Source organism: Podarcis vaucheri (genome assembly GCF_965113315.1).
Source record: "Podarcis vaucheri genome assembly, chromosome: 4".
Taxonomy (NCBI): domain Eukaryota; kingdom Metazoa; phylum Chordata; class Lepidosauria; order Squamata; family Lacertidae; genus Podarcis; species Podarcis vaucheri.
This window is the reverse complement of record NC_138762.1, coordinates 33,839,774-33,860,474: the sequence shown is the minus strand read 5'-3', so window position 1 is coordinate 33,860,474 and position 20,701 is coordinate 33,839,774. Positions and strand designations below refer to the sequence as shown.

General features: G+C 43.5%; 1 protein-coding gene and 1 long non-coding RNA gene across 2 annotated transcripts in view; one reads left to right on the top strand and one right to left on the bottom strand.

Annotated features, from left to right (window-relative positions):
• GAP43 (growth associated protein 43) overlaps positions 1-20,701 on the top strand; it is a 57,918-nt gene that overhangs the window by 9,611 nt on the left and 27,606 nt on the right. The gene's annotated exons all lie outside the window — the stretch shown is intronic.
• Positions 8,208-11,239, bottom strand: LOC309531824. Its single transcript, XR_014219470.1, has 3 exons — positions 11,068-11,239; positions 10,476-10,546; positions 8,208-9,090 (listed from the first exon to the last, which is right to left on the bottom strand). It is a non-coding gene; the product is annotated as an uncharacterized lncRNA (long non-coding RNA).

The window sequence follows — 20,701 nt, the reverse complement described above, 5'->3', positions numbered from 1 at the left end:
TGGTGCAATAAAGGTTTTGTTCTTCTTGAATAAAGTTAATAGCACTGTCTCCTGCAGCTCTTCATTTCCTTTTGCACACCCATCTGTTCTGCTTCTGATTGTTTTTCCTCTCTTGTGTGATTCATGTTTCCAGGTTGCTAATCCCTGCTGTGGACCTTGTGCATACTTAGCCCTTTTATCTGACCTGTCTTTTTTCTTCTGCCTTTGTTTCTCTTGTGGCCAGTTTCTTTGAACAACCCATCTTCGTTCTGCTTGATACTAAAACGATGGAGGTGATTACACCTGCAAACCTTCCACGGAGCCTGTGGGTTTTTGTTTTCTGTGTTGCAAGCTACATGAATTTATGCCCTCCAACTGGAGGAAATACGTCACTTCAACTGTGGGCAGCACCATAACTATCAGACACTGCGCCTCCCAAGAAAGTTTGAAATGGTCATCTCTAGGGTGGCTAGGCTGGTCAAGGGTGAGGGCTTGCTATGCTGCGACAGGCCAGTGTTCTAGGCCAGCATTCTCTCGGCTGACAGTGGCAGATATAAGCACAGCATGATGGTTGACAAGCACAGCGTGATGGCAATACCCACCCACTGTCATTAATCCTCAGCATCTGATAGCCAGAGAAGTGATGTCTCTGAACATGGAAGTTGCAATTTGGGTATTATGGCTTGCTATAGCCATCAATTGACCTATCCTCTGTGCGCTTATTTTATCTGCTGAAGGCAATAATGTCCTGTGAAAATGAGTTCCATAGGTTAATTATATGTTGTGTGAGAGAGTAATTTCTTCTGTTTGTCTTACATCTGCTGTGGATGGCCTTGGACCTTTTTTATTTTGAGATTGTTGCCCTTTATTTACTCTCTTCACATCAATCATGTTTCTCTAAAACCTACCCCTTGTCCTCTCTCGGTCTTCATTTTTCTCCTAAGCTAAGAAGCCCTGTCTGTTTCATTTTACATTCTTTTTTATTACTATTAAAAAAAGACCCCTTCCAGTGTTTCTACATCTTTGTTTATTATGAAAAAGGAGGTGAACATTGTCCAGAACTGCATGTGTTGCTCTAAATGAAGATTATGAGACAGATTGTTTAATTTTCCAGTCCTTTTCATAATAATTTCTACCATTATTATTATTATTATTAGTAGTAATAAATTTGTATACTGCCCTATACCAGCGGTATACCTGTGCCTGCACTAATGCTGCACAAAAGTGGCCCTCTGATGAGATTGCTGGCTGATCATGCTCAATGCATACTCTGAAGCCACTCTTGGAATATTTGGATATGGATACTCTGGTGGAATTGGTTCCTGCTCATCTTAGGACTTACTGTGTTATCCTAGCATTTTGTTTTGAGCAGCCGGTAATGTGCTTGTTACATTCTTACATGCTGAAGGAGGACCATAGCACATGCTTTTTTCTAAACATCATATTATAATTTGTAGCACACACCCCAGAATGTATGAGAACTGTCCTGCCGAATAAGAACAAAGGGCCATCTAGCCCTGTATTTCTGTTCCCCAACAACAGTAGCCAGGCAGATTCTCACAGGAAGCTAAGAAATATGGCACTGGTGATAATGGCACTGGCTTCTTCTTTTCATCATAAATCAGGCATAGACAAGCTTGGCCCTCCAGATGTTTTGGGACTACAACTCCCATGATCCCTAGCTAACAGGACCAGTGGTCAGGGATGATGGGAATTGTAGTCCCAAAACATCTGTTTTGCTTATGCCTGCCCTAAATTACCCTTTTACTCTAGCCTTCGCTACGGTGGTTACGGCTGATGGGAGTTGTAGTCCAAAATGTCTGGAGAGCACTTGGTTGGCAAAGGCTGCTTTGTTAATTCACACAGTGAATAGCTGAACTATGGTATTCATTCCCACAAGAGGCAAAGATGACCACCAAGTTGGATTAGACAAATTAGTGGAGGATAAGGCTATCAATGGCTGCTAACCCTGATGGATACATTCTGCCTCAGCATGCTTCTCAATACCTGTTGCTGGAAACTGCAAGAGGGGTGCATGCTGTTGTGTTCAGATCTTGCTTCTGGGCTTCCTAAGGGCATCTAGTTGGCCACTGTGAGAACAGACTGATGGACTAGATGGGCCACTAGCCTGATCCAGCAGCAGACTCTTCTTATTCTTACAGTGTGAGCATTCAGAAGACTATTGCTAATTTGTTTTGTTACCCTGGCCTTCATCTTCTTGTCTTTTTATTCTGCAACCACCTCAGTTGGTTTGGAGATCTCACCCCATGCCTTACTATCATGCCAGATGGTTACGTAATTGTGAACCTACTAAGCAGAACTTAGTTGACCACCAGCATGGCCTTTGAACTCTACACAAGAGTTTCACCTGTCTATACTTGTGGCTGTCATTGCATTAAAATCCACATAAAGTGTATTGCAATAATCCATTTGTAAGGTTATCAGTGCATGGCCCCCTTTAGCCCTTGGTATTCGAGTCCAGGAATGGCTGCAGCTAATGCTGAAGCTGGTAAAAAGGACTCCTAACCACTAAGGCCATTTGAGTCTCCAGTGACAATGATGGATCCAGGAGTACTCCCAAGCTAGGTGCCTGTTTCTTCAGAGGGAGCGCAACCCTGTCCACAACAGGTAACTGACATACACATTGCAGGAGGTTGGATGAGATAACCCTCGGGGTCCCTTCCAACTCTAGAATTCTGGGATCTCAAGCAGTAAACGATTCACCCACAAGGCCTCTAACTTATCAGGATTTAGTTTCCGGACCCTGTCACATTTTCCCCCCAAGTCAATCTTTCCCCCTACTGTGGAAAATATCCTAGTTGATCTGAACCACTATCAAAAGCTGCACTATGAATGTAATGGGTATCACCTTTCCGGCACTGATGCTTGTGGGAGGACAAATGTATTGCCCTAAGAGGATTGCACCACATACTTTTCCTGAATGTTGCTATATATCTGTAGCATCCTAAGAATGTAAGAGCTGTCTTGCTGGATCAGAATAAAGGGCCATCTGGTCAGGCATTCTGCTCCCAACTCTGACTTGGCACACAAATTGGACTTAGTAGAGACAGCCTTTATCATAACAGTTCCAGAGTTTCCATTTTGTAATGGAAATGTTAATGTCACTATAGGTCCTGTTTGGCTCACCTAATATCCCCCTCCACTCCCATTTTGTATTGTCTGAATTTGCAAATTGGCAATGCAAATGGAACCTGAGACCATTACACCATGCTATTTGTTCTAATCAACTGATAATCTAGGGGCACTAATACACATTATAGCGTTCATAAAGGAAAATTAGCTTCCCTTCATTTGAAGCAATAACCAATAGAGAAATTTGCTATTGTCTGTTGATGGCCCTGTTATTTATTAATATTTATTTGCTTATATTTATAGCTCCTTCCTAAACAATTTGAAAGTCAGACCACATAACAGACCAAATAATCTCCTGTCAATGTACACCCATCCACTCACGTCCCTTGCCTTCTGAGCTGTCTGGCTGCTCTGGACACTTAACCTTTCTACAGTCCTCTCCAACTACCCTTAGACCTCACTCCCCTAAACCTAATCAGCCCTCTTCCAGCTGCTGCGTGTGTCTTGGGGAAAAGGCATGGGAAAGATGAGGGTGTGGGAATTCCCTTGGTTGACGTATGATCAAGCCAATTGAGCTCCTAGTAGGTAGAAAGCTCCAGTTGACAACCTGTGCATGGTTGCACTCAAGCCCATCACCTACCCTTTTGGGGTAGGTCTCCCCTACTGCAAAAAAGCTAATGCTATTCTAGGCCACATCAACAACAGTATAGGGTCCTAGTGAAAGGAAGAATAGTACCACTCTATACTACCTTGGTCAGCCCACACCTGGGGTACTGTGTCCAGTTCTGGGTGCCACAATTTAAGAAGGATATTGACAATCTGGAATGTGAATGAGATGATCAAGGGCCTGAAATCCAAGCCTTATGAGGAATGGTTGAGGGAGTGCTGGTGTTGGTGCTGACCTTTAAAGCCCTAAACGGCCTCGGTCCAGTATACCTGAAGGAGCATCTCCACCCCCATCATTCTGCCCGGATGCTGAGGTCCAGCGCCGAGGGCCTTCTGGCGGTTCCCTCATTGCGAGAAGCAAAGCTACAGGGAACCAGGCAGAGGGCCTTCTCGGTAGTGGCGCCCGCCCTGTAGAACGCCCTTCCAGCAGATGTCAAAGCGATAAACAACTACCTGACATTCAGAAGACATCTTAAGGCAGCCCTGTTCAGGGAAGTTTTTAACGTGTGATATTTTACTGTATTTTTGGTTTTTATAGAAGCCGCCCAGACTGGCTGGGGAGGCCCAGCCAGATGGGCGGGGTATAAATAATAAATTATTATTATTATTATTATTATTATTATTATTATTATTATTATTATTATTATTGGAAATCAATTCAATAGGCCTGTTGGCACAAGAAAAGTATTCAGTAGGTCCCTAAGTCTTAGCAGTGAGGAAGCCTGCCGAATCTTATGGTATCTGGGACTGGGGGGAGATTTGAAGTACCCTGATCCCAGTTTCCACAGCCCCAAACTTCCCCACACAAACATAGTGAAGCGGAAGCAGAATAAACAAGTTCCTGCATTGTACAACTTCTCAGGGCCGGAGAAGCAGTCACTGCAGGAGCTGAACAGTTTCCACTTACTACCCCTCTTCCCTGGCAAGGAAGGTACAGCAGAACACTTGGGTCTCTTCCTGAAATGGGCTTCACAGAACATCCTCCAAGGACAGGTGCCATAGTAGTTCTTTTCCTGAGCCAGGCACTGGAACAGGAGCAGAGGAGCTGAAATAGAAGCAGTTCTCCCCGGAGCTCCTCCCTGGAGCTCAGCTTGGGAAGGCCCACTGTAGCGCAGAGAGACTGACCACAGCCATCTCCTTGAGATGGTTGCTTGCTAGTTCCGGCAGAATAACTGAACTTGCATTGCCATGATCTCTCTCTCCTTTTGTAGGTTCCCTCTCCCCCACTTTACCAATCTCACGTTACTGGGTGTTGCCACTGGGTGCTGCCACTGGGTGCTATCTGTTTGGCACTCACCTGTGACAGGGCCTTCTTGGTGGTGGTTCTCCACTTGTGGAATGCTACCTTGGTGAGCTGTGTTGATCTCTCTTAGGAGGAGTTCTCAAACATTCCTGTTAAGCCAGGCATTTGTTGGTTAAAAGATGCTATTCTTGGCAACGTTCAAATTAAATTATTAGCTACGCTTTTAAATATTCTAACATTCTACATCTTTTTAGATGTTCTTAAATGTTTTCGGATGGTCCTATTGTTTTTAAATGTTTTAAGTATGCTTTTTATTTTACTTTTAATTGTGTTTTGTTGCTTTGGTGCTTGCTGCCATGGGCTCCCTTGGCCAGTAAGGGTGAGATAGAAATTAAACAAACAAACAAACACTAAATTAAGTTCTTGGTGAGAATTGGCATTTATATAGCTGCATAAACATGGTAATTTACTGAAATGAGTGCAAATCAAACCAATTTTTATATATTGACCCCTTCTAAATTTGTGAGAGAATGGTGGAAGGCAGAATGAGATTTGAATGGATTTCAATGCATCTGCTCCAGAATGATGCCTTTTAATAGATTCAGATCGCTATACAAACTAGTAAGCGACAACAAATTGAGCAATTTGATCTCCGCTTTCTTAAATACCATGGCAACACGGTTGAGTACCAGATTTCAAGGACCAGGTCAGTTCCCAGAATACAACTGCTTCAACAGAAATAACACAAGCGACAAGATAGAACACTGCTTTTTGCCTACAGCTCACAGTTGAGGGTGTTGTAATGCATCACAATGAAACTACAAACTGTTGTCAAGAGTGATCTGCTGGGGAGAGCAAAGAAGTCACAAGCAGCTGACCTTTGCTGGCACATAGATAGCTGGATAACCTAAAAAACCCACTCACTGCTCAGAAACATATATTGCTGAGACTTCCGGGTTGGCGCCATCGCCGAATGGCGGACTCCCTCCGAGCTCCGGAGGGAGTCTGCTCGGCAGGGGCTGGGTCCTACCGCGCCGGCGACGCGGGGACCCTTAAAAACCACGGGCACGGAGCCCGTGGACATGGGGACTCGGCTGGTACCGTCAGCGCCCTCCCGACTCGTGAAGGAGCCTTTTTAAAGGCTACGGATCGGGTGCCGGGGAGCGGCGTGGTACTGTGAGTCTATCGCTTCCCCTGCCGAGCGCAGCCGCATGCCATTCATCGGAGAGCGCTGGCTTCTTCCATTTGAAATTCGGACATTTAACAACAACCCGTGAGTAATTGGGTAACCGGGTATAAAAGGAGAAAAAAAAGGAATTTTTTTTCGGATTCGGCACGAGTGGGGGGGAATTAAAAAGGAAGTCAGTCCCCTCCCTGATTGTAAACATGCTAAAACAAGGACTGAGAAACCAAGATCGATTCAGAAGTTTATTGCTGACAAAAATATCAACTCCACGATGGGATACTACAAGAATTGTGCTGGAGGAGAAAAGTCGAGGGTGAGAGGGAAAAGGCAACCCCCCCCCCGGGAACCGGGGCGATTCGGAGAACCTGGCGGAGAGAGATGGAGAGTTTGACAGCTGTCAAAGTAGCTGTCAAATCTTGAGAATACAAAGAGGACTTTGTTACAAGTATTTTGCTGGTTAATTTTGATACAATTGGACATAAATATGGATACAAAATGTCGGGGGAAAAAAGAAACAACAACTTGACTTTTGGATTAGAGGACACAAAGTTATTGCAACCCCCCTAGAGGGGCTTTGGGACATTACAAGTGGCGTATGTGGAAAACTACTCTGGGATGTGTACTGGTCTTAGCTCCTGGGAAAGTAGCAAAACTGAAATATTGTTTTGTCTACAGAGGTGACAACACAATAGAATCTTTCTATTGAAGCAAGGTAGGAACTGGACGTAAGTTTTTGTTCCTGAATAACAAACCTCTGTAGAGATACTAGATTTCAGAATAAGAATGGTTTTGCAGCTGAACAAGATAGAAACCTGAGAAAGTGAGAAACAAAAGAACAAAGGACCAATTACGCCACGGAAAGAACAATGGGAGGAGCAAAAATGACCAAGGGAAATTAAAGGCCTCTATTAGACTGGATTTTTGAAATTAAACATTATCAAAACAAGCAAATTTAAAGAAAACCGGCAAGATGGATTGAGAAAAATTTGGTTGTGGACTTGAGACCTCCAGGCCGACAACATACAGACTGATGGACATGGGGAATCCAAACCGGGGAAGGGAGGGGGAATTCTAGAATCCAAAGGCTATGTAACCAACTTTTGGAATCTTCTTCTATCTTCTATCTTTTATCTTTCTATATAACTTTGGTATTTTGATTTGACATGTTTTGGAAAAAAAGGGGAATTCGTGGAAGGAAACGGGGTAGATCTTGGGGGAAAAATCTTTGTTTTATTTTGTTAAAGATGAGGAGTGATGTTAAGATTGTAATTTAAATTGGCTAATAGGTACAACATATTAGGTTTAAATTGGGAATGAGAACTTGTGGAACCAACGTAGGGAAAGGGGAATACAGTCGGGAGGGGAAGGAGGGAGTCCCAGAAAGAAGGTTACGAAAATAAGGGTTTAAAATTGGTCTTTCTTTTTTTTTCCTTTCTCTATCTTTTCTATTTTTTCTACTCTGTTATTATTGAAAATTTTAATAAATATGATTATAAAAAAAAAGAAACATATATTGCCAAATTTATGACAAGAAATTGTAACAGACCGAAATGTTGACTATGGCCTCTGATACTTTGTTTTGTCTCAGTGGTACTGTCCATTGTACCTACATTGGATAACTACCCTATCTTTTAAATGTAGTGACTGGGCACAGATCATATACAAAGAGCAACACCAAGAAAGGAGTGGTGTCCACAATACTAGACACAGTATTGCTGATGTGAGTTACAGTTCTTTGGAACATCAAATTGTGTGGATGCATGGAACATATGACAACTGAACAGGAGTTCAAATAGAAACTGCTCAGTATTCTAGAATCAGAATAAAAAGTGAAGAATTGTGTCTGTCACAGATTATTCTCTCTCTATTTTTTACAATTTTCATAGGAAACATTCCTCACTGAATAGATGCTAATTTAATTATTAAGGAGGCTGCAGTCACAGTCACTATATTCAGATCTTCATTCTAGCAGAATAGCAGCAGCTAATGTGGTGTCGTCCAGATTCTGTGAACTACAACTCCCATTGGCCCAAGCCAATGGTTAGGAATGATGGGAGATATAGTCCAACATATCTAGAGGACACCACAATGTCCTTACTCCTAGAATGTGCATGGTGGGTGGGGGCAGGTTAACTGCATGCCAGCCTCCATTCCTGACTTACATATGTTTACTATAACTACACAGAGGCCTGCATGTACCGTTATATGTGCCGAGGGCTTTTATGCATGCCCAAGAACCCTGTGCTTTCAGGTGTCCCTGAATATAAAGACAGAGGCTTATTCTTCTTTGTTGTAATCTTCGTTCGCATGGTTTGGGGTGGAGCCATGATATGACTCCTCCCATGCATTCTTTGGAATCTATTTGAATAACCTTCTAGATCAGGAACAATGATCAGCAACGGTCAGTAGTTTAGCAACAACCAAAGGGCCAAAGGTTCCCCATACCCAATCCCAGACTCTAGGGAAAGGGCTGAGTTATGCTAGTATAGACAGATTTGGAGAGAAACACAGCTTTCTCCTCTTCCAAGAGAAACCTTGCATAGAGAAGTTTTGCCTTCTCTGCTGTTTTTTGAAATTATGTTCCTGATGCCCCTTTGGGCAGACTGTCATCTAAATGCAGGATTGGTCCAGTACTGGTCCAGTAGGCTTTAAAACATTTCCTTCCATTATGACTACAATTTAACGTATCTGCTTCTAAATGTCTGCCACTTTCTTTCTGCTCTGGCCTTATGCTCATCCACTTCCTGTTCCCTTTTTCGTGTGTGTGGTTTGCTCTGCTGCACACATGTTTATTCCGAACAAGTTAGCAACATGCCTAATTATCCTTGCTGTAAGCATCCTGTGTATCATTAGCTCCTTCTGCTGGGGTGATTGTTCATTCATTTCTGTAGAGCAAATACGGCTTCGATGATCAAAATAGGATCTGTGAAGACAAATTAAGGGGAGGGAGCATAATCAGACTGACACATAAATCCCAGTGAGAAATATGGTGACATGAAGCTATATGATAAAGTGGGCCTGGGGCACTTTTCAGTAGGTCACTGGGATACTGGAGGCAATACATGGTCATCGATAGCCTTCTCCATGAATACGTCAAACACCCTTTTCAAACCATGTTGGTGGCCATCTCTGCATCCTATGGCTTGAATTCCATGGTTTTATCTATGTGTGAAGAAATGTTTCCTTTTGTCTGTCCTGAATAATTGCCTTTGTATTTTCCTCCTAATATACTCTAACATGTGCCCTCCCTCCCAATGCTAGATATGGGTGGTATTATTGAACTAAACAGTTGGGTGAGCAGAATGACTTCTGCTTGCACAGCAGGACTGCCCTCTTCTCTTCTCCCTGCATACGCCCCGTACCATTCCCAAATCTGCTCTGGAAAGTTGAGGAAACCCAGAGGACAGATTTAGGGCATGAGCTGGGAGAGGAGGAAAGTTATTCCTCTTGTTCAAGGATATAGCTCTACATTGCTGTCAACCTTCCCTTTTTTGCGGGAAATTCCCTTATTTCAGCGCCGTTTCCCGCTGCTATCCCAGATTGTTAGATATCCCGTAGACTATCCCCAGGACAGGTGAGGTTGCTGATCCCTTATTTTCGAGGCTGCTGATCCTTTATTTTCAAATCTGAAAGTTGACAGCTATATAGCTCTACACTGAATATGACCTTTGGAGTCAATGTGACGGTGCTGCCACCAGTGTCCCTTTCCTGATTAGCCCATTTTCTTTTTTGCTTTTGCCTCAATCTTGGTCACTTTATGCTGGGGGTCAAACTAAATATGCCATTGTGAGAACGCAATTAGCACACACGTGTTAATTACATCAATAGCAGCTGCAGGGGCCCCAGAGCAGCTTCAGGACCATACGGGAGGGTAGAGAACTTGTTCTTTTCCTGCCACATTCTGAACTAAAACCACAAAAAAGCAGCTTCAGAGAAGCCTTTCAAGGGGAAGCCTCCCTAGGGAACATTGCTGCTTGAAATGCAAATGGCAGCTTTGGAAAGCCAATTTTGTCAAGTTTGTGACAGGGAAACAAAAATGTGCGTGTTAACTGCATCCATACAATTAAAGTTGCACCTAGTTTGGCTCCCCCCCCCGACAAATTCCATGTATAATTTTGTTGCTCATTCACCCAGTCTGAAGAGATCTTTTTCTCTTCAGTCCACTTATACACCATTCTAAATACTTGATGTCATCTGCAAACTACGCTACCTATCTATGCTGTTTTCTTCTACTGTGGTTACTGCTTAAAGAAACATATTTTCAATCTGTAAGAGGTTTACAGAAGATACAGAGAAAAGGAGAATTACCCAGATAATCCATCCCAGCTGCTTTTAGCACTGTATAGTTCCAGTCCAGCATTTGTGAAGTGAACATGGGCCTACAACAACAGCAGAAGAAAAGTCACTTGGAGGAGGGTGACTGTCAAGGGAAGAGTTAAGCACATACATTTCCCTCATGCTACCTCTGCTTCAAAGCACTTTGCAGTGGTGGGAGGACTTCATGTGGAAGGTTAGCCCAAGAAAGTTACAGCCGCATGAGAGTGACTTGTACTTGTTCTAATATCCTTGCATACCATCACAAAGTGAGGGGCTGCACTTTTCTGGAATCTGCTGGTTCAGGGTTCTCCCCCCCCCCTTTCTTGGAGGAGAGTGTTGAAGAAAAGAATGCAGGTGAACCCTGTGAGAATGCTGAGAGATAATGCAAAACAACCCTTTCATTTCACACACCCTGTCCCTCTCTGTCCCTCCCCAGTTTACGGGCACCCACTGATGGATCTCTTGCAAAAAAACCAAGACCAACTCTTGAACCATTTTCCTGGGGGAAAGCCCTTCCCTCCAGACCCCTCTCCTTCTTAGCTTTATCCAGCATTAGTTGCACTTGCTCACAACTTCCGCTTACCTGTAATGTGGCCCTGGGGCAGCTGTTAATGGAACATGTACAGTGCTTTGCTCCCCCTGGCAGTTTCTCTGTCAGAAGTGCCCTCGGGCTTTTCTTTGTGCTGGAACCTGAGCAGGAGCTAGCTGTGTCCTAATTGACATTTCCAACTACATTCTTACTCATGCGCTACTGTTCTCTCCCTTCCCATGGAATTCAGAAGGCTTGATTCAGTCAGAATGTAAACACGGACATTGATTCAGAATGTAAACACGGACTCATTTCAATACACTTGAAGCCAGCTAAGAACCCTCAAGAGAAGTATTTGGGGGTCTCTCTCTCTCTCTCTCTGTACTTTGGGGGGCATATATTGGGCCCTGTATATTTTTCAACATTTTAGCAGTCAGGCAGTTATGCTTAAAGACCTAAACCAAGTTTATTCAATTCCAGTGCTAAGTACCTTGAGATCCTGCCCATGGACAACTTGGCATGTCGCTAGTCTGATAGAAGACAAATGAAACTGTTTAAGAATATATCCCCACAAAGGTCAAAAACAAATAACTTTTAAGAAATAAATAAATAAATTATTTGCTTTTCTATTCTATCTTGTAGACAACGCATGCTATGACTGTAACATAGGTCAAAAACAAATTTCTGAAAGGCTGGACAAGAAACCAAATAACTTTTCTGAGCCCGCAAAAAAGCAATACTGTAATCAGTATTTTATTCTTCATCTTTGCTCTGACTTCTCAGTTAACGTGCAAATATTTTGAGGCCGTGTCTGAGTTGATAGCTGCTGTGCACATAAAGAATGTTCATATCCGTAGTCACCAATGCTGTGGTTTTAAAAGGATCTTGGGATAGGCTTAGGACATGTAAGGAGCACAATAGACGCTCCGTGTTCTCTGCAGGCTGCCTCATCCCCTTGCATAACACGTCTGGCCATAGACACACCTCCTGTGTGATTAGTGGCAGGTTAGTCCTCCAGTCTATTGTCTGGGATGGAGGAAGGAAGGAAGCTTTGCTGAAAGCAGCCACGTATTAACACATCAGCATCCAAATCAATATCTTCCCTGACAGGACTAATTCCACAGAGACATGCTGCCGCCAGCCATGCTGTAAGGGAAAGCCGTGCCGGTCCGGGGGAAATGCAGATGTGGAGGTGCCTGGGACCATGGCAGTCCTGGGACTAACACAGCTGGTGTGTAGGAATCGCCGCAAAGCTGCATGGTTTGCTAGGGAAAAATGCCCTTGTATCAAGCTTGGACAGGTTTGTCTCCAATTTCCTGCTTCAGTATCGCTTGTCTGTGTGCATCCCTCCTGCATCACCCCTTTGATTCTTTCTCTTTGTCATTGTCTGTACTGTTTTGCCTTTTGCTCTTGTTCATCTTCCTTCCTTTCTTCTCCTCAAGGTCTTGTAGCACATATTCTTTCCTTCAACCATTTCCCTCCCATCCTTCTCATTGACTTCTCAATCCCAGTCAATCCAGGGTGGCTTTTGCAGGCAGGGGGGAGGAAAGGCGTGGCACCTGTTGCTTATGTTTGTGCTGAAAGGGTGGAACTTCCTTTCAGCTTGTGGTTGCTGCCAGGTGTCAGGAACAAAGATCCAACTGCACATCCCGAACCCGTCCGCCAAGCTACCTGCTTCCCCAGCTGTTGGGAATTCACCTGCCTCCCCTTTCCTCTAATTGCTTGGGATGTTTGTTTGATTTAACGAACCCATAAACACCACCTCAGAATGTTAATTGCTCCTATTTCCAGTGACACAAATTAAAAACACTACCACCCCAAACAGAGCACAAGCAAAACAAGAGCAGGGAGGATACTTTATTGAACTTGGCACCCTTCTGTTCAGTGGATGGAGTGAACTTTGCCATCAGCAACAGTAGCTGATGCTCCACCCGTATAAAGCAATGTTCAATGTTCAAGCATCCCAAGAAGAACTGGTACCCAAGCATCATTTCTCTGGGCACATCTGGTGTAAACTTGTAATATGGGCCTCTTTCCTCTTCCTTGCAGAAGGCTTTGGCTGCCTGATTTATTAAATAGGGTCGGTTGTTTGATGTCCTTGAGCTTTTTTATTAGCTCCCTTTGTTGGAACTGCTTAACCAAGGCTGTAAACCAGGCATAGGCAAACTCGGCTGTCCAGATATTTTGGAACTACAATTCCCATCATCCTGAACCACTGGTCCTGTTAGCTAGGGATGATGGGAGTTGTAGTCCCAAAACATCTGGAGGGCCGAGTTTGCCTTTGCCTGCTGTAAACTATTGGAGGCAGAAATCAAAGTTCCATCTCCTACAGATGCAGCTGTTTCTTGTACCTTTGGGGGATAGGATCAGGAAAACTGCCCTTTTTCATCACTTGTGGATGCTCTGACCATAGTAACAACATCTGCCCTGGCATAGAAGAATCCTGCTAAGAGAGCTGCAGGGCGGAGGAGGCAGAAGCCGCAGTCTTCTATCCTGGTGCCTTCGCACTATTTAGCTGGGTTAAGCGCCACTGTCCTTGGTGCTAAATTGCTTCCACACCTCAGAAAGCGTGAAAGGTTTTTTCCTGCCTCCTGTGCCCATGTTTCGCTATTTTAGTAGATACAGTTGGCAAATCTTTTCCCTCTGCACTTCATTCTCAGCTATTAGATATCAGTCATCTTTGATTTTTATAACATGATCCCTTTCGTTCTGTCTGTCAAAACAGCTATACGGGGGATCCTTTGGATAAGGCTGAAAATTTTTGTAGTTGCTTTAATTAGTATTTGCATCCCTGAGCCACTGCATGTGTGGGTGTATTTGATTATGTGTGTGTACATACTTTTTAAATTAATAAAATAATGAAAATGAGAAAAGGTGGCTAGTTGCCTCCACTCCCAAGTTTTACAACGTAGGAATCCTAGATTGTCTCTGTTTCTCGAGGGGGATAGACCTACCAACTAGAAAAGGGGATTATCCCTCTGTGAATCCTGCTACTCCATTAGCAATCAGCCTGAATAATGGGGAAAGGTACATTTTGCATGTGACAATTCTGTTTCCCCACCCCTAGTCATTAATTACATAGGGAGCTGCCTTATATCGGATCACAACTCCTTGTTTATCTTGCCTGGCATTTTGTAGTCGCTGCCCTGAAACGGCAATGGCTGGAGATGCCAGTGGTTGATCATTGGACCCTCTACATACAAGGCATATTCTCAACCACTGGTCCTGCTTCATTGTTCATCTGAACCTAGGAATCTGCATAGAATTAGAAAGAGACGAAATTCTTTACGAGCTGCCCTTGTTCCATGGCTGGATGAGCGGGAGGTCTTCTGAGTATTGGTTTTGGATATTGCATCAGAAGCGCAAGGTTTGCTTGCTTACAAGCTTACAAACCAAGCTTCTCTTGCAATGCCCAAACCGATTCTTATAAATGTCTTCTCCGTTTATTTCACTGGAACTCCACCCCCACCCCCTGCCAGGGGACTTTGCTTCCTAAGATTTTTCTCCCCAAATCTTCTTGTTTAGTCTCTCTTACTTCTTTACAAGATTACGAAATCTATCATTTATGACCAGTGCTCTTCCAAGGTGTTTGACGCCTCCACATTCTTCATTTACCCCATTTCAAGTCACGTGTCCCTCACCCCATCACTTTATGCTTCATAAAGCCAAACGATTGGATCCATGCACTTGAATGTAGGTCCTCCAGAAACAAAGAGTGGTTGATTGTGGCCACACAGAAAAAGTGAATCACTTCACTTTTTTCACCTGGTGAAAGAGCATCTATCTGTGCATTTCTGCTGCATCTTCCTCCTAGAGGGAGGAGATGAAAGTGTTCTTCTCTTCCATGGGAGGAATGATGCCTTTGTTGTTGGTGTGCTACCTGCTATGGGATCAATGGGGGAAGATGGCTCTGATAGTCCCTCTGGTAGTCCTTGTTGCTGAAACACATTAATTCTTCCCCCTATCAGCCCTGTATTAACATGAACTACCCATCAGAAGCAGTGATGCTCCAGTGTCCTGTACCTTCTTATTGTAATCCAGGAAGACAGTGGAAGAACAAATGGGAAATGATTGCTGCATTCCAGTATATGGAACTGTTGGAGAAACACACACAACAGTAGAGGGTGAGGTAGCGAGAATGATGCCAAAATAATGACTGCATCCTATCCTGAACTGGGAATCTTAGATAGTGAGTCATGGATCTACGTATTTCATGAAAAAGAGGTAGAAATATTATGAAGATTGTAGGTTTGATAATGTGGATTGGAGAATGAGGTTAACAAGCCTGAATACAGTCCTTTGGGCAACTAGTAGAAGTCATTTTGACAAGAGATTCCTTGGAGGAGGTTTGGGGGCATGAAAGAAGAACAGGGTGTTCCCTTCTTCCAATATATGACAGAAAGGACTCTGAGGAATACATGTAATGAGGACTATCTTTCTTTCTTTTTTTGTCCAAAGAAGTTAGATCAATAGTGAATTTTCTCAGGGCTACCAGCATTCTGTTTATGAAATCACAGGTCTTGCCATCTTAGTGTTTTTTTCTGTACCTCAAGCTCCTAAAATTTAAAATAGTCTTCAAGTTTTAGAAAGTGAAAGCTTATTTTAAAATGCTTCTAAATGAATTATTATTCTTTAACGTCAGCTTGTTATTTTGGAAGCGTGACTTATAATTTTAAAGCCATCCTTTGCTGTACTAACCATGTAACATATGCAGACTGCCTACACAATACACTTTCCCCCACATTTCAGGTGAATTGCTGCTAGATAGATGCCTCCAGACTGCCAGTATTCATTTAAATACTGGCAAATTGAGGTTTGTGAAGTTAAAGTGGATTAAAGTGTTCTGACTCTCAGACACAACAAACCCACTTTCAAACACAACACAAAATAGACTTTTTGCTGTAAGGAAAGTTATGGGAAAATGTGGGATGACATTAGATTGGTGGAAAGCCATGTAACCTTGACACAAACAGATCAGGGTGTGAATCCTCAATGAACAATGGACATCATACAACTTCCGCAGAAACTTAGTGCAAATGAATCAGAATGAATAAGCAGGTTTCCAGAAGTGACCTGTGTTCATGACAATGCTGAACCAGCTTTTCTTAAATTACTAGAATGTAAGATACTGAGATCAGCAATGTCAGATCTGTAGAGCTCCAATGGACCAGGAGGGTCACTGGGGAGACTGCTTGGAAAAATATTTGAGTCTCAGAGAAGCCAACACTCATGGGTCACTACTCACCTTTTCTTAGTCAGCCATCCCATCACCCTAATACTCTGTAGGCACTCACCAGCTTAATGTCTGTCCCATCAACCCATAGCAGCATTTTCTTCCTGCTAATGCTAGCAGGGCATAATGAGGCAGGCAGGAAAGTCAGCACCAAGCAGGAAAGTGACACACCATCAGCATGGATCCAGGCTGCACAGGACCCCCCTGGCCACTTAGCAGCTGGGTATCTGACCTAACACCTTCCTCGGTTGCTGCTGGTGCAGGCAAGGCCTCCTTGGCTTTCCTGAGTCACTTGCACTGCAGTGGTAGCGGAGTCCTATCTGCTGCAGCTCACCCAGCACCGCTGTCCACATCTGACTCATTGGTTCTTGTTTGTGGGTGGGGATGTGCATTTGCATATCTCATTGAAAGTGATCAGTGAAGACAGATGGCGCCAACAAGCATTCTGCTGTGCTTTTGAATGTGTATCAGACTTGTGCCGTAAAGTGATACATATGCAGAAGCATGCTTGCTTGTGAGGGTTTGCTTAGCTGCATTGGTAAGCCTGCCTCTAAGTGGGAACCACACTAAATTGCCTTTGTGGGAACCTGTCCCTGTGTTTAGCTCCTTAGCCTGGAACAGTTTGTGTCATGCTGGACAAACCTCTTGACCATGTTGCATCTGCTTTCCCATGCTGCAGGCAGTGGTGACTGGTGTCCATTGGACCTGGTGGGGCATAAGGCAAGGGACCAATGACAGGCACAACCATAGCCAATGACAGGCAGAGCCAATTAATTTTAGTTTAGTTCCCTTCCTCCTTTTTGCTGAGTTCTACAAGGGCAACACTGAGACTGAGAAGGATGAAACTTATAGGCGGCACCATCCGGTGGTGGAGACTGAAGTCAGATTGTGATTGGTGGGGCAGTGTTCCATTTGCACTAAAGGAGAGGTCTCCACTGCCTATAGGGCTGTTGGCTTTTGAACATCTCTTGCCTTCAGAGCTCTCAGCTTTCAGGCTGTGTATTGCTTCCTGACCACCACCTGGATTCTAAGAGCCACCATATTTTGTGGGGACAACCCCACTCCTCTGCTTGTCCTCCTAAAGAAGAAACAAAATACAAAAAATCCTTCCAGTAGCACCTTAGAGACCAACTAAGTTTTTTATTGGTATGAGCTTTCGTGTGCATATCTGCACACGAAATCTGAAGAAGTGTGCATGCACACGAAAGCTCATACCAATAACAAACTTAGTTGGTCTCTCAGGTGCTACTGAAATGAATTTTTTTATTTGGTTTCAACTACGGCAGACCAACACGGCTACCTACCTGTAACTCCTACAGAAGGAGATTGAAAAGCTATTTCAAGTGTGGCTTTCTCCCCCAGTGCATTCAAACAGAGCTTCTGATAGCTGTGCTGCGCTTTTCATCCTGCAGGATTTCCCTGGGGCTGTGAAAGATCTCCAGGCGACGAGCTTGCAAATGGGTTCTTAATGCATTCCAAGATGCCCATTTGAAAGAACAAATGTGTATGTACAGAACATTACCTTTGGGAGCCCTACTGGAAATTTCAGGATGGATGTTGAAAATGGAGAGGCCATCAGATTCATCCAACCTAGCATTGTTGACTCTTACTGGCAGCAGCTCCCCTGGGTCCTGAGCGGAAGAAGGACTTTCCCATTACTTTATGAACATCAAAAACAACAAGAGTGCTGTAGCCCCCTAATGACTACTATCATGCTATAAGTTTCATAGACTGGAGCCCACTTCACAAAATGTATGAAGATGCATACTCAGTTTCAAATATATATTTAAATCATATTATATTAGTGGGGTGTGTGTGTGTAAGCAGTGAAGTCGGAGGGAAATGAAATGCAAGAAACAGTGACAATGACAATTCAATTGGAGCTATAATGTATACAAAACAAGTGTAGTGATAGGTGATAAAACAATCAAGATGGTAATGCTGAGTGAATTAACACCTGTAGCAGGATATGAAACCATTGTCTCTACTCAGATCCAAATGAATAGAACTGAAATTCTTGATTAAATATAATCCAGGAGTTTCACATTGGAACCCATCCCTTGGAATTCCTTTATTCACATTTGGCCTCTTCAAGATCAATAGCAGAGCATCCTTGTAGAATGAAATGTTTTCCCACAGGTTTCTGAACGCTACCGTTTCCGATGTTGTGCCCGTATGATTCTTTTCTACCTGGACGAGGCTGTTTGCCCTGTGTAGAATGTGGAAGGGCATTTCTGACAGATGATAGTAATGTATATGATGAAGATGAACAAGTAAATCAACCCTTGATGATGTGGCTGACATTTTTGGTTCCTGCAATTGTGTCGCTTGATTGGGTGTGTTGGGAGGACAGAGTTGGCATCTGGGTCAGCTGAAAGCTGCGGTTCCACAGGTTGTGTGGGCTATTGTTGCTGGTGAGTAGCTGTTTCAGATGAGGGAGATGTATGTAACCAAAGACTGGCTCACCAACTATGGGCAAGGAGAACAAAGCATGTTTGATTTCACTGCTTAAAGTTCTTCCCGTGTGGCTGTATACTGTGAATTACACTATGCATCTGGTAGATTCTAGCTCACAAAAGCTTATTTGTTCATAATTTGTTATTTGCCACAACTGTTGTTGTTGTTTTTGTACTGCAACACAGATACTCTAGATACCCTCTGGAAATTGCCTTTTATCTACCCCAGCATTGTGTATTCTAATGGGCAGAAGCTCTTTGGGGTCTTGGGCAGAGACTTTCCCCACTGTCTGCTACATGATCCTTTTCAACAGAGATGCTGAGGATTGAACCTGAGACTTGAACCTGAGACTTGCTGCATGGCAAAGCATGTGCTGTGCCACTCAGCTATGCCCTACCCTGCCCAGCCCATTTAAATTTTGCCTCTGCTTTCCCACAAACACTTTGCCAATTACCTGACCATAGTATCATGGAATTGTAGAGTTGGAAGTGACCACGGGTGTCATCTAGGCCAATTCCCTGCAATGCAGGAATCTTTTGACCAACATGGGGCTCAAACCCGGACCCTGAGATTAAGAGTCTGATGCTTTACCAACTGAGCTATAGAGGTCTGATGAGGTCAGCCTCTCATCAGTCTGCTGTACTCAAGGCTGGTGAATTACTAAGAGAAAACAAATATGTACATAAAAAGAGACCTAAAAGATGGCATTTACTCATGGGTAGAAGTCAAAACAGAGCTATCCATCATTTAATACTTCTTTAGGAAACATTTAAAGCAACTTAGTGCTTATGTTTGCACTAGATAGAGGCTGCCAGTGTGCACTGTAGGTCAGGTCATTTAAAACCACACTTAAAAGAAACCATCTGATAAATGTGCCCCTTGTTTTGGAAACAAAAGGATAGTATTTCATGATAAATATGTTCAGGTTGTTTTATTTATTTATCTAGAGTATTTATAGGGCACTCTTCAGCAATGCTCTCAGAGTGGCAGCTTGCAATAAAATAATCAAACCACAATGCAATACAATGAGTCATAAACATCTCAATAAAACAAGACACAGAGGAGCAATAAATTAAGATAAAACAGTAACAGTAAATCTCATCAAGCACTTAAAAACCTGGGCAAATAAAAAGGTTTTTACCTGGCACAGAAAAGAAAACAAGGCTAATGCCAGGTACCTCTGTTGGTAGAGGGGATTCCAGAGAATTGGTGCCACAACAGAAGAGGCCCCTTGTCTTGCTGTCACCACCTCATCTCAGAAGATATGTTGGGAAGGGCTGTTGCTTCATGAATGAGCACATGCTTTGTGGGCAGAAAGTCCAGGAGGTGGATTTAGGGCAGCACAACTGGTTTCGCCACACTGGGCACCAAGCCTAGGAGGGGCACTGTAGGACGCTGCCACTATGATGTAATGAATTGAGCATAACAGAAGGTGATATGCAGGAGCTGGGGTGCCAAATTTTGGCCTCACGCAGGGTGCCACTGAAATTTGAAAAACCAGAGTTTGCCCCTGCAAGGTAGGGTCTCTGGTATCTCCAGTCAAAGCTGAGACGAACTCCCTTCTAGAACCTTGGAAAGTTGTTGTTAGTCAGGAGTGAGCTAGGCAAGACAATGGTCTGACTTGGTATATGGCAGCTTCTTGTGTTCCTAAGGTGGCGAGACTTTTTGCACCCATAAATGTTCATATGAGAATAGATGCCCCTTCAAAGAACCTGGTGCCGAGCCACTTAGGATTTTGTAGGTCAGAACCAATACTTTGAATTGTACCTGGAAATGGATCACTGAGATGTGTTGCATATATTTGGCCCGGCTGCTGCATTTTGCTCTTACTGTTGAACAGCACATTTCAAAATTCTAAATGAGATGTTTAGTTGATGCATATACAGATCCTATCTATCTATCTATCTATCTATCTATCTATCTATCTATCTGGCATGACCTGCAAGCCCTGTGACAAGTATATGGCTTTTCCCATGCATGCTTTCTTCAGAGGCATTG